Below are 15,301 nucleotides of genomic sequence, written 5' to 3'. Positions count from 1 at the left end.
GGGGCAAGACATTTCTTTTTCCCTATCTTAAACTGACGGATTAGCACGTGATGGATTAGCAGAAATTAGCACGTGAGAGCCATACATTTTACATGAAATGTTATCCCTACAAACTTAATCAGTCTGAATGGTGGCAAGTCGAATGATCACTTTATGGACGCTGTAGTCTCATTGTTATCCGAAAGCATAGACATTAAGTACAACTGTAAAACTGAACTTTATGTCCTAAATAAAAAAAAGTTCAGGAGTCATGGGGTGTGAATACTTTTTGAAGGTGTATCATTAGGCTGTACATATTTTTTGTTTTTAGATATAGGCCTAGTGTAAATGTGGATTATTGTAGCGTCGCCGTTTTTATTGCAAAAACAAATACACATTCAAACAGAACTTTAGACTACATATTCATTTGACAGGGGTAACAAACTGCCCGTTGATCGAGACAGCAATTGAAGAAAAACAACAAGTGGTTCTGAGCTTATGTCAGTTTTACACAGGTAAGTCAACCGTTACAGACATCAGGAATGCGGACAGGCTCCGTAGACCTCTATATCTATAGAGTTGTAATGTTGGGCAACATACTGACCAGAAAACAGTTGTTATTAAGTCGCTCTGGATAAGAGCGTCTGCTAAATGACTTAAATGTAAATGTAATGTAAATGTTATTGAATATTTTGACATGTAGTGCTAAAATAAAGATTCAAGGAAATACAGACAGGCACCACGTTACAAAGCAAAGCTTGATTTCATATAATTAAAAAAAAAAGTTGAAAAGGATAATGTCTGTGTGAATAATCTAATACTTTACCTTGTACTGTATATGTGGTACAAATCACAGTATTGTGGAAGCACCTCCTCTAAAAGTATGAATTAGGCGGTTTGAGGAGGTTTGAACCCTAAGCAACCTATCTACATACTGTATTGTTTGAAGTTACAATAGACCAACATAGCTGCTGTAGTTGGTCCAAGCTGTGTGCTGGAGTAGGCTTTGGGGTGTTCATGCGTGAGAGAAAAAGAATTCGCTATCAGACCAAGTCCTACTTCTCACTTAAATTTTTTAAATATATTTTTTAAATTAATGACGATCTTAGTAACTGGGCAAATCAACCCATTCTTTAAAGACAATGTTGCTGTTTCAATTTGCTAATAAACATATAATATGCACACCTTCTAGACGGCCCCCCCAAAAATAAAAAATAAACATATCCCTGGGCCAATTGGCATTTCCATAAACCTTGTTTTGATAACTATAATAAATTATCTCGACTCTTTGGACGTGATTCTGTGGCTCTGTCTGTACTTTGAAGTTGGGCCCTGGTCAGTGTATATTTGATGCAATTAGATGTTGATGTTGTAGTGTTGTTTTTTATTTCATTCACTCTCTGCGCAGCCCCGGGGCTCTCTTGGTGAGCCCTACAGTAACGCTAATTGAATATGAAGCCGTAAATTCAGTCTCACATATGCCCAACGCAGACCTGCCAGCCCTCATTATGGTTTTTGTGTGTTTATGTGTGTGTGATAGAGGAAGGAGATGTCTCTGTCGGAGTGTTAGATTGTATATTATGCACGTCTCTGTGCTTAAGTCTGAGGAGAAGGCAGAATGGAAAGTCTTGATAATGAGGTAGAAAGAAAAATAAACTATTTCTACCACCCTCAAGAAGTATGACAGGCTAAGCGATACACCACTGACACAAAAATAAACTCCTGCATACTCTCTCTTTCAGCTTCCCATCTTTTCACTACACTAACATTTGGTTGATACCCTTACAAGGGAATGCAGCGATGACAGGCCTCTACTGAAGTGTTAGTGGCATTATCACCTCCTTAGCCAAATACGGATTTGCATTTGTACTCTACCTCTTTTCAGTGTGGTTGGAACGGAGCAGCGCTGAAAGCAACGCTCGTTGCCGTACCCAACAAAAAGACGGTGCCTCCTCTACTTCTCCTCTCTCGCTGAAGCATTGAGGTCACTTTGGGGCGAGACAGACTGCCACGTGATTTGGTTATTGCTTTCTTCGATTTCTCATTCACAGCCCAGCCACCGACCTGCCTGAAGGTCATAGACAAATGGTATTCAAATCGGCTGTGGTTATCAAGGCTTCAGTGGCGGCAGTTGTGGTTTGATTTCGGGAGGGGAAATCCTGTACCGAAACAAGGCCACATCCCAATTGACAGGAACTGTGGCTGGATGGTTCGCTTCCGCCAACGTTGGCTCTCGAGAAAAGATTTTAGTGAAGGGGGGAATGTAGAAATAAGAGAGCGTGTGAGAGAGAGAGAGAGAGAGAGAGAGAGAGAGAGAGAGAGAGGGAGTGAGAGACAGCGATAGAAAGAGAGGCTGTCCCCTGCCTTGCCCCTGTGTCAAATCCTTCAGTCAAACCAGCGTTGAACTGCTAGTAATTCATGCATGAACGTCATGCATAGAATTCTCCCTGCTCTACTTCAGACATGGAAATGAGTGGTGACCCTCAGAGTGGCAGGGGCTGTCCTCTACCCCACATGCCATCTACATTCACACACAGCTTCTTGCCACTCAAGCCTCGCATTGTTTTCCTGCCGTGGATTAAAGGACGAGGTCACATCCTGCCCATTATAAGTCTATAGCTGTTCTACTAGTCAAGATTTGATGGTATGTCTCTAAATGGCATCTGATTGTTGACGTTAATTACTTGGAGGTACTTCACTCTAGATTGTTTACATTTGTTGGTGATTTACTTGACATTCGTCTCTCGAGGACAGAGTTGTGGTACATTTGTCCTGAGCTGTTCTCTCTTTCTCTTTCTAACACACTGAGGGAAACGTAGTGTCTCTGATGTCACCAACTAACAGCCTCTAATAATCTCTCTGTCCAGGCCTCTGCCTTTGCCAAGCCTTTTGGATGTGAGCACATTCTAGCATGTCGGTCTGTCTGTCTGTGTTCGGAGGGGAGAAATCGATTGTCCTCACATTGCATTGATTAAACACTTCCTGTTTGTGATGCGCCGGCCGTAGCCAGAGAAGATTCAGGAGGAACAACACCATCGCCTTTTAATTGAAACATTTGCTCTTCCTTCTGCTCCCTCGCAGGCCCTCTGACAGTGATTATGTAAGGTTTTCTGTGCATTCCCGTATCAATATTGACATCCTGTAGCGTTTGATATCTGGCCTGCAACATGGAGTGGAATGTTAAGAGGATTTACAATAAGAAGTTAGAGGAGGAGGAGGAGGAGGAAGGAGAGATTTAGCTAACACCCATCCCATATTACTTGGCTGGGTTTGTACTGTACGCCTGCATGCCGTGCTCTAACGCACAGGTACGATTACACATATCAGTAATGTGGTGAATGAAACATATCAACTAACACTTGATCCTACAGTAATCTGGTGAAATGTGAAGTTTAACTGTTTCAGACCTATAGAAACCTACCTGTACATGATTTCACTGTACATGGAGCATATTAAACATTTATTCATATTCAAGAAATTCCAGTAATACATTCCCCTTCGCGACCCATGCAGTATTTCTGTCAATCGGAATGATGGTATTAAAGTCTAACCTCAAATTGTCTCTGCTGACTCCCATCCTGCATGCGTCACATACCTGGGAGAGAACCAAACAAGTAAAAGGAAAAAATAAAAATAAAGATTCTTTTCATATAACCTTTTGAATTCATAAAGTCAGGCGCTGTTCCTAAGGAATAACAGGGATTCTGTGGTGGTGGTAATAACTCCTGACCCTATTAAATTAATTAAGTCACAGCTTATTGTAATGGTGGGATGGAGTGTGGAGTCTGTCGGTGGCCCACCGAGACCCTCCCACTGATGAGGCTGGAGGGCAGAAACACGCAGAACTTATTAAATTTGTGTCTGTCTCCACGGGCCGCACAATAATTGTCACACATGTCATTAAATTCAGCCTGGTTTTCGCTCCGCTTCACGGGCCATCCAGAGCCACTGAGACTTAGCTCTGCAGGCAGGAACCAACCAGCAGCACAGAACTGTGGAGAAGAAGTGGTGTGTGTGAGTGTGTGTTTGTGTGTGTGTGTGTGTGTGTGTGTGTGTGTGTGTGTGTGTGTGTGTGTGTGTGTGTGTGTGTGTGTGTGTGTGTGTGTGTGTGTGTGTGTGTGTGTGTGGGTGTGTGTGTGTGCAATGTTGTGCCACATATTCACACATTTTAATACAACCATGGAATTATCCAGGGGCAACACACTCACACACAACCTCTCTATCTGTTTCTCCCTCTGTACAGTCAGTTCTACCCCTCCAGGACTCCGGCAACTCACCACTCTCTCACAGACGAGACATGATTAACCAGTCGAGCTGAAGCCCGGGCCTTTGTACTAAACAGCTAATAGAGTTCTAATCATAGCACAATCCGACCATTTGCTTCCTAGCCTGGTTATTCCGGTGAGTGTACAGTACAGTACTGAGGCCTTACCCCATGCTACCCCTTGATTCAGAGTACTGTTCACACCGCTCATGTAAAGGCATGGGACCACCATGCGCGCAACACATCAGCGGAATGCTAAGCTACAGCTCCTCTTCTCTTCCTGCTCTACCCCCAGGTGTCTGCTGGGAAGCCCGCTGCATTGTTATTCTCCTCTGATGCGCAGTGGAAAGGTGACAGTATTGATCTCTCCTCTTTTTAAACCTCTCATTCGCAGTGTGTCGGGAGACAGCTGGGTAACCATTATTAATATAAGTCCATGACTTAATGTCAAGAGAAGAACCACGGAGCGAGAGGAGGAGAGGAGAGAGAGAGAGAGAGAGAGAGAGAGAGAGAGAGAGAGAGAGAGAGAGAGAGAGAGGTGACTCGGAAGAGTAGAGGACTGGGATGAGTAAAAGAGGGAGGGAGGGAGGCAGGAAGTCGGGAGAGCCGTTCACTAACTAAATCAACGTTTTGTTCCATCAACCCAGCCTATAAATCATACCAAACTGCAACAAAGAGGGAAATATCATGCCGGAGAACAATTATAAACAAAATAGATAGTAATAGAACAACAACGTAAGTAAGTAACTCCTACCGGTTTACAAACAAACACACTAAACAGCTGAAAAAGTGTCGTGCAGAGTTAGCAAGATGAGCTAATGAGGGTTTTGTGGTAAACAAGAGTTCAAGTGTTCTGTGAAATCTGATCCTGGAACACCAGAGGGATACAGAAACCATCAAGTTAATTAACAATGCTAATTATCACCAATGCAACAATAATTAATTCTAAACTATATTTAAATTAATTATCGATTAAATTAATTAAGTCGGGGGGTAATTAAGATAAATGTTAAATGGGTGGGTAATTAGCTGGGGTAGATGCTCAGGGTTGAGGGAGAGTAGCGGCAGGCGGAGTATGTAAAGTAAACATCGTGTTGTTGTATTTTGGAGGTAGGCAGAGAGGCTGAGGACCTAGCTGCTGGACAAACAGCCCACTGCTCTTTAGTAAGCCTGTTCAATTAGTCTGAGGTTAGCTTCTCAGGCAGAGTTTACAGCACTGTAAAACACTAAAGACGCAAGCAGGCGGCACACACACACACACGCACACACACACACACGCACACGCACACACACACACACACGCACACGCACACGCACACACACACGCACACACGCACACACACACACACACACACACACACACACACACACACACACACACACACACACACACACACACACACACACACATCCAGTAATCAAAGCTCTGTGGATCTTCCCTCAGCCCAGTTTCTGATGGCTTATGCTCCCTTTCTTGTTGAAGCTGGGCTGAAGCTCGTTAGTCCACTGACAGGCTGTGTACTAATGATTACAAACACAGGAAAATGACACCCATTTGTCCTTTCCTCTATCAGGGACGGGAAGCGAGAGAGACGTTTGACTTTTTATCTTACTGTAATTAGATCCTCATTACACTAAAAGCACCACATTACCCCACGCAGAGACCATCCCTTTAAATAATAGCTCCGGGTCTGTCATCCCTTTAAATAATAGCCATCCCTTTAAATAATAGCTCCGGGTCTGTCATCCCTTTAAATAATAGCTCCGGGTCTGTCATCCCTTTAAATAATAGCTCCGGGTCTGTCGCTCCCTTCCTTCTGACCTGGTTCCTTCTTGCTAGCCACATGACCAACTTGGCCAAACAAAATAATAAAAAAACACATTTGTCCCTGCTTGAAGACCTCGGCCCTATCACAAACATCCCCACAGAGAAGAGCAACCTCACACAAATGCAGTCCACCAAAGAAAGCAACTGCATCACACTGGCACAGAAAAAAAACAGAATAAACAGTCTTGGTTATTGCACAAAACAGATACCCCTCCCTGATTCCCAGGTCAACCCAAGCCTACCAGCTGTTGGTGTCCAGGGCTCCACGTATTACCCTCTACTGGACATCCCCTGACCATTTCAGCACTCAGAGCTTATAGAGCACCCTCCATGTGTACCATGCTGTCAGACCACACTTCCTCCTGCCACTGATGCCCCTTCACTCCCGCTAAGCTCCTGGTGTGTCTAAACCTGACGCTGAGGATGTACAGCGCCCCACCTCCGCAAGCTCCACCAGGCTCGGAGTGTTTAAAGTCACTAAGTCCTCTGGTCCCCTGCCAGTCCCCAGTCTCTGCTGTCACTTTCAGTGGCGGAAACGGTGATGGCCCCTCCCACCATGGCTGCTCGAGTACCTCACAGGCTCTGGCAGCGCCTCCTGGACCTCCCCCATGACTCTCTCCTGTAACCTGCTGTGTCAACTCATGGGGTGGCTTTACACTGCCCAACCCCCGGCAGCCGTAGGTGAGCTAGTGTCCTGATGCCTGCTGCCATTAAACATTCCTGCAGGGTGGCTGAACAAACAGACCTTAAAGGCACCTGTGGGATGTAGAAAATGGGCACCACCCATGGCCAAGTGGTTCTCAGCAGCTGCCAGGCCCTCCGTACTGCAGCGTCAGAGACCCCTGCTGTGTTTGGCCTCTCCAACCGCATGAGGAAGTGCTACCGGTCTAGCCCAAAGCCACCGTCCCTCCTCAAGAGACCACATGCTGGTTCGCTCCAGCCAACACCAGTGTGTTATGGTAGTCTCTGCCACCCTGCTCTCCAGGTCCACCAGCCCTTGTCCCCCCTCCTGGACAGGCAGGTACAACACCCCCACCCTCAGCCAGTGGTGCCTGACCACTGGGGGGGGGGGGTTGATTTAGTACGACCAATGTATGCCTTAGGGAGGATGCCGCCAATTTGATGATGATCAACCCCCCTCTGTATGACACGTGAGTGTGGAGCCACCTCCACTTAATCAGCCTCGACACCACCGCTTGTGACACTCCCTCCCAGTTCATCCTGACCCACCCCTCCAAGCCCAGATAAATCTTGACCCCTTAACGCCTTGATGCTGCGGAGGTGCCCTGTCCCCCCCGTGGCTCACATAAGAGCCTAACGCTTGCCCCAGTTTTATATTAGTAAAACTAAGTCCTGCTCATCTCTAACTACCACTGAGACGTCCTCAGCATACACTGACACTACTATGCCTGTCCCCAACCTGATGCCTGCCACACACATTTTCTGCAGCCTCCTGCGTAGCAGTTCCAGAAAGGGCTCAATAGCAAAGGTGAATAGCTGCCCAGATAGAGGGCATCCATGGCGAATGTGCCACTTCCTTCCCAGACAGGCCTACTGAGTCCCACGAGAACACACCTGAGAACACACAGGATCACAGAGTTCTGCTGTCTACAAATCCAAGAACTCCACAGCACGCTCCGGCGTCTCTCCCACAACAGAAGATACACACCCATCAGACAAATGTAAACAATGCTTTTGCTTGGTTTCCTCACTCTGTTTTTGCAACCCAAAGAAGAAACCTGGAAAATTCAGCTTAAGATGGAAAATTGAGCTCTTACAAGTGCTCCTATTGCTTAGAGAGAGAGCGAGAGAGAGAAAGAGAGAGAGAGAGAGAGAGAGAGAGAGAGAGAGAGAGAGGATAGACAGACAGACAGACAGACATGTATGAAAAATGTATTTGTATTGTCCTCAACAATAGAAAGACAAGCGTGGGGCTTGACAATTAATCTACGAGTTTGGGTGCTGTTGAGGCAAGCATGCAATTGTAGCACATTTTGTATTTATTTTTGGGCCTGGAGGTCAGGGTTACTCTCTCTCTCTCTCTCTCTCTCTCTCTCTCTGCCTCTGAATGGAATTGGAAGTCTTTGTGCTGCCGGAGTGGCTCGACGTGAAAATTAGGACATCAAAGGTGACAATGGCATGCAGCTTTTTCCTGAGACAGCGTTGGCAAACCAAATTGCCAAGCCCGGGCGAGGTGAAGGATGAGAGAAGGATGGTAAAACGGAGGGAGAGATGGGACACATCTGCAATGTGTGAGGTAACTCAATTAAGGAAAGCAATTTGCACTCTTCCCCTGCCCTTGGCACAGCCACAACACAAGATGCATCAAACGACTGCCTAAAATGACAAATGATGCATGCCTGAGAATACATGGAAACAAGAAAGCTTCACAATAAGTACAACGGAAAATATTCTCTTGTGTATGGAACTGAACAGCCTTATTAAGACCAGTTGAAAAAAATATTTTAGTGTGATGAGTCAGTTGTTCCTCGAGACCCAGCTGCAGCCAGTCTCATCTGCAACCAGTCTGATTTGCAGCCAGTCTGATCTGCAACCAGTCTGATCTGCAGCCAGTCTGATCTGCAGCCAGTCTGATCTGCTATCCTATAGAGCACGCCTCAGTATTACAACAGCAGGCCATTCCTTCCCCTGCACAGTTCAGTGTAATTGTAAATCGTGTTTAAAAACACTCACAACAACATTGTTTGCTTCCTAAGCAATCTATGAATTGTCTGCACTTTTGTGGAGGACATCACTGCGCTTTCATAGCTTCCTTGTGCACCACTTCACATCAAGACTAGAACCTAGGACCTCTGCCTCGCAAACACACATAACCACGCTCCTGAAACATTTTCGGCCAGATGCGCCACAGAAAAGCTGGCTATTACGTGACTCAACTGGGGAGATTTCAGGCTGAGGAGTACACTAGTTCTTTCTCTTGTAGCCAGTGTGTAGAAGTAAGAGTTTAGACACCAGTTTTTGGCTCTCATTTGGGGAATGAGGACTTTTTGGCCTCTTGTTGCCCTATTTGCAGTATCTTAGCTACCAGCCCTATAGTAGTTTGATGGATACTCTTTCACTTCACTCCTCAGCTCCCAGTCTCTCTCTCTCTCTCTCTCTCTCTCTCTCTCTCTCTCTCTCTCTCTCTCTCTCTCTCTCTCTCTCTCTCTCTCTCACACACACTGTCTCACTCATTCTCTCTCTCTCAAACACCTCTCTCACTCTTTGTTTGTCATGCCCTGACCTGAGATATCTCTGTTTTCTTTATATTTTGGTTAGGTCAGGGTGTGACTAGGGTGGATATGCTAGTTTTTGTATTGTCTAGGGTTTTTGTATGTCTAGGTGATTTGTATGTTTATGGTGGCCTGATATGGTTCCCAATCAAAGGCAGATGTTTATCGTTGTCTCTGATTGGGGATCATATTTAGGTAGCCATTTCCCTTTTGGTGTTTGTAGGATCTTGTACTATGTTTAGTTGCCTGTCTGCACTATTCATATTAGCTTCACGGTTCGTTTTGTTAGTTTGTTCAGTGTTCATTCTTTTAATAAATTAGAATGTACACATACACGCTGCATCTTGGTCTCATTTGTATGACGAACGTGAGAAGATCCCACCAAAAATGGACCAAGCAGCGTGTTGTAAGGCCCGGGGTGTAGTGGAGGAAGAAGTCAGGCGCAGGAAACAGAGTTCAGAGTAGCGATACTTTTTTATTCACCACACGGGTGAACACGACGCCACTCAAACAAATGCCCCAAAACACAGGGGAACTAAACAGTCCAGAACAACACACGTACACGCAAAACCGTGACTTACAGGTGTGCACAAGAGTACACAGAAAACAATCCCGCACACCCAGCAGGCGGGCCGGCTGGATAATAAAGCCCAAACAATTAACCTAACTAAACACAGGTGTGACTAATCATCAGACAAGGGGGGATCAGTGGCAGCTAGTAGGCCGGTGACGACGACCGCCGAGCGCCATCCGAACAGGAAGGGGAGCAACTTTCGGTAGGAGTCGTGACACGTGTTCAGGAGGAATGGACCTGGGAGGAGATCCTGGATGGAGCAGGACCCTGGACGCAGGCTGGGGAGTATCGCCTTCCGACGGAGGTAATAGAGTCAGCGAAAGCGGAACGGCGACGTTACGAGAGGAGTTGTACCAACGAGGTAGGCCACAGAACCCTCCCCATGGAGCAGTCGGCGGAGCCGAGGAGCGAACCAGAGCCAGTCAGGGAGTCGAATGAGGAGTTCGATGCAAGATTCCGGAGAGAGGTGCTAGCATTGAGAGCGCTGCAGAGCGGGCATGCTGAGGTGCGTGTCATCAGCCCGGTGCCACCTGTACCGGTCCCACGCATCAGGTCTCCAGTGCGCCTCCACAGTCCAGTACGTCCTGTGCCTCCTCTCTGCACTCGCCCTGAGGTGCGTGTCATCAGCCCGGTGCCACCGGTACCGGTCCTACGCATCAGGTCTCCAGTGCGCCTCCACAGTCCAGTACGTCCTGTGCCTCCTCCCCGCACTTGCCCTGAGGTGCGTGTCATCAGCCCGGTACCATCAGTACCGGTCCCAGGCAACAGGCCTCCAGTGCGCCTCCACAGTCCAGAGCTTCCGGCGACAGTTCCCAGTCCAGATCTTCCAGTGACGATCCCCAGTCCTGGGTCTCCAGCGACGGTCCCCAGTCTGGGGTCTACAGAGACGGTTCCCAGTCCGTGGCCTCCGGCAATGATCCGCAGTCCAGAGCCTCCGGCGATGGTCCACGGTCCGGTTCTACAAAGGCGGAGGGATCAGCGTAAAGGGGGGGTCCAGACCCAGAGCCGCCTCCGAGGGTAGATGCCCACACAGACCCTCCCCTATAGGTTCAGGTTTGCGGCCGGGAGCCCGCACCTTTGGAGGGGGGGGTACTATCTCTGTTTTCTTTATATTTTGGTTAGGTCATGGTGTGACTAGGGTGGATACGCTAGTTTTTGTATTGTGTAGGGGTTTTGGTTTGTCTAGGGTTTTTATATGTTTAGGGTTTTGTAGGTCTAGGTGATTTGTATGTTTGTGGTGGCCTGATATGGTTCCCAATCAGAGGCAGATGTTTATCGTTGTCTCTGATTGGGGATCATATTTAGGTAGCCATTTCCCTTTTGGTGTTTGTGGGATCTTGTTCTATGTTTAGTTGCCTGTCTGCACTATTCATTTTAGCTTCAAGGTTCGTTTTGTTCAGTGTTCAGTGTTCAGTGTTCATTCTTTTGATAAATTAGAATGTACGCATACCACGCTGCATCTTGGTCTCATTCGTATGACAAACGTGACACTGTTCTCATTTTGTCATCTAATTTATGAGGGCTACAGTCTCAAACCTCATCAAGTGAAAGACACCCTATTCATGATTTACATCCACTAAATATTCTATTTCTGATCAAATATTCTCCATGAAGTCCAGAGCGACGACTCAGTCAGAATAGTACTTTAATTGAACCTTATTGGAAAAAACGTAAGATCAAACATGACGAGAGTTATACATACTAGTCATAAGAATAGGTTGTGCTCTGAATAGACACACAAAGACAAACAACAAACAGCAAGGATATGAGATTATCTATAGCACACTGAACATTTGAGTCAGTCACACAGCTAGAGAACAGAAGACTATGTATGGAACTCCATTGGCTAAATTTAATCCCTGAGATTCTCTGTCTTTACATCGGCACTTGACCGCCTCTATAATGGCTGGACTCTATAATGGCCTCTGTAATGGCTGGCCTCTACAATGGACTCTATAAGGGCTGGTCTTTATAATGGCCTCTATAATGGATGGGCTCTATAATGGTCTCTATAATTTATGGACTATATTTTGTATTTATTGTGGATCTCCAGCAGCTACTCTTCCTGTGGTCCAGCAAAATTAAGGCAGTTAATATATTTTTTTAAACAATACAATACATTCACATATTTCAGGCCCCTACTCCACCACTGCCACATAACTACAGTACAAAATCCATGTGTATGTATAGTGCGTATGTTATCGTGTGTGTGTGTGTATGTGTCTGTGCCAATGTTTGTGTTTCTTCACAGTCCCCGCTGTCCCAGAAGGTGTTTTTCTATCTTTTATTGAAATCAAATGTTACTGCTTGTATCGGTTACTTGATGTGTAGTAGAGTTCCATGTAGTCATGGCTCTATGTAGTACTGTGTGCCTCCCATAGTCTGTTCTGGACTTGAGGGCTGTGAAGAGACCTCTTGTGGCATGTCTTGTGGGGTATGCATGGGTGTCCGAGCAGTGTGCCAGTAGTTTAGACAGGCAGCTCGGTGCATTCAACATGTCAATAAATAAAAGTAGTGATGAAGTCAATCTTTCCTCCACTTTGAGCCAGGAGAGATTGACATGCATAGTATTAATATTAGCTCTCTGTGTACATCCAAGGGCCAGCCGTGCTGCCCTGTTCTGAGCCAATTGTAATTTTCCTAAATCCTTTTTTGTGGCACCTGACCACACGACTGAACAGTAGTCAAGGTGCGACAAAACTAGGACCTGTAGGAACTGCCTTGTTGATAGTGTTGTTAATAAGGCAGAGCATCACTTTATTATGGACAGACTTCTCACCGTCTTAGCTACTACTGCATCAATATGTTTTGACCATGACAGTTTACAATCTAGGGTTACTCCACGCAGTTTAGTCATCTCAACTTGATACATTTCCACATGATTTATTGCCAGATTTAGTTGAGGTTTAGGATTTAGTAAGTGTTTTGTTCCAAATACAACGCTTTTAGTTTTAGAAATATTTAGGGCTAACTTATTCCTTGTCACCTACTCTGAAACTAACTGCAGCTCTTTGTTGAGTGTTGCAGTCATTTCAGTCGCTGTAGTAGCTGACGTGTATAGCATTGAGTCATCCGCATACATAGACACTCTGGCTTTACTCAATGTCAGTGGCATGTCATTAGAAAACATTTAAAAAAGCAAAGGGCCTAAACAGCTACCATGGGGAATTCCTGATTCTGACTGGATTATATTTGAGACTTCCTTTAAAGAACACCCTCTGTGTTCTGTTAGACAAGTAACTCTTTATCCACATTAATGTCCTCTATAATGGCTGGTTTCTATAATGACCTCTATATTGTCCTCTATAATGTCCTCTACAATGTCCTCTATAATGTCTTCTTTAATGGCCTCTATAATGTCCTCTATAATGTCTATAATGGCTAGCCTCTATAATGTGATATATATTGTCTGTCCTTTATAATGGCTGGCCTCTATAATGTACTCTATATTGGCTGGCCTCTATAATGTCCTATATAATGGCCTCTATAATGTCCTCTATAATGGCTGGCCTCTATAATGTACTCTTTAATGGATGGCCTCTATAATGTCCTATATACAGCAATGGCCTCTATAATGTCCTCTATAATGGCTGGCCTCTATAATGTACTCTATAATGGATGGACTCTATAATGCCCTCTATAATGGCCTCTATAATGGATGGCCTCTATAATGTCCTCTATAATGGATGAACTCTATAATGTCCTTTATGTACTCTATTATGGCCTCTATAATGGCTGGACTCTATAATGTCCTCTATAATGTCCTCTATAATGGCCTCGAAAATGGATGAACTCTATACTGTCCTCTATAATGTCCTCTATAAAGGCCTCTATAATGGATGACCTCTATAATGTCCTCTATAATGTCCTCTATAATGGATGAACTCTATAATGTCCTTTATGTCCTCTATCATGGCCTCTATAATGGATGGCCTCTATAATGGATGGCCTCTATAATGTCCTCTATAATGTCCTCTATAATGGATGAACTCTATAATGTCCTTTATGTACTCTATTATGGCCTCTATAATGGCTGGACTCTATAATGGCCTCTATAATGGACGGGCACTATAATGGCCTGTAGAATGGCTGGCCTATATTGTGGCCTCTATAATGTCCTTTATTTTGGTCTCTATAATCTATATTACACAGTGTTTATTTGACCATGTACTCTGCAGGGCTCATTCTGTCTAACATGCAGTTAGTTGTAAGATGATGTGTTCTGTTTCTGCGTCTGAATGTCCGCTTGTTCCTGGCTATATGTCATATTACACCTTCCTCTGTTCTGTTCTAAGAACAGCCCACAGATTGAGACTGCCTTCCAAATTACACCCTATTCCCTATATAGTGCACTATGTAGGGAATAGGGGGTCATTTGAGACACCGATGGAGTGTAGAGGTTGGCCACGGTGTTCCTTAGGTTATTTTGGTCCTCTGTGAGTCTGGTGATTAGCACGAGAACTGAGTGGGGAGAGAATATTGCGTTAACTCTCTCTGAGTCTAATCTTGATGAATTGCAGAGAGAATAGGGACATAAATTACTACTTGACCTACAAGAAGACTCCTGTCCCTTAGCGGAGCGCTGAGGTTCATTTGAATCTATTCCTTTGATTCCTCTCTTTCCCTTTTGATCATTATACTTAAATAATGACTGGATTCATTTGCTGTTTGTGAGGGACTGAGTGAGTTAGTATGTGTGTGTGTGTGTGTGTGTGTGTGTGTGTGTGTGTGTGTGTGTGTGTGTGTGTGTGTGTGTGTGTGTGTGTGTGTGTGTGTGTGTGTGTGTGTGTGTGTGTGTGTGTGTGCATACATGCATGCTCGTGTGCGTGTACTTGTGTGGATGTGTGTGTGTCCACATAAGTGTACAAGCCTGCATGTGTTTGTGCACAATTGGTGTGGCCATGCATGATTGTGAATGAGTGGATTATGTAAGTCGTAGTCTCTTTTAACAATGTCTTGTCTCCATGTCACACTACTCTATATCTCACTGTGTGCAGTGGAGCAGTGCAAAAGGCCCTTAAAGGGCCCGATGCAGACATTTCTATCTAAATATCAAATCATTTCTGGGTAACAATGACACCTTAGCCTACAATGTCCGCAGCCCCGTGGAAATTGAATTAACATACAAAAAATCCACATCAAAATCTGTCTGTTTAAGCTAGAGATACACTATATATACAAAGGTATGTCGACACCCCTTCAAATGAGTGGATTCGGCTATTTCAGCCTCACCCGTTGCTGACAGGTGTATAAAATCGAGCACACAGCCATGCAATCTCCATGAACAAACATGGGCAGTGGAAAGGCCTTACTGAAGAGCTCAGTGACTTTCAACGTGGCACCGTCATAGGATGCCACCTTTCCAACAAGTCACTTCATCAAATTTCTGCCCTGCTAGAGCTGCCCCGGTCAACTGTAAGTGC

The sequence above is a fragment of the Oncorhynchus nerka genome, linkage group LG5, assembly GCF_034236695.1.
Source record: "Oncorhynchus nerka isolate Pitt River linkage group LG5, Oner_Uvic_2.0, whole genome shotgun sequence".
NCBI lineage: Eukaryota > Metazoa > Chordata > Actinopteri > Salmoniformes > Salmonidae > Oncorhynchus > Oncorhynchus nerka.
The sequence above is the reverse complement of the archived record's forward strand: the minus strand, read 5'-3'. Positions refer to the sequence as shown.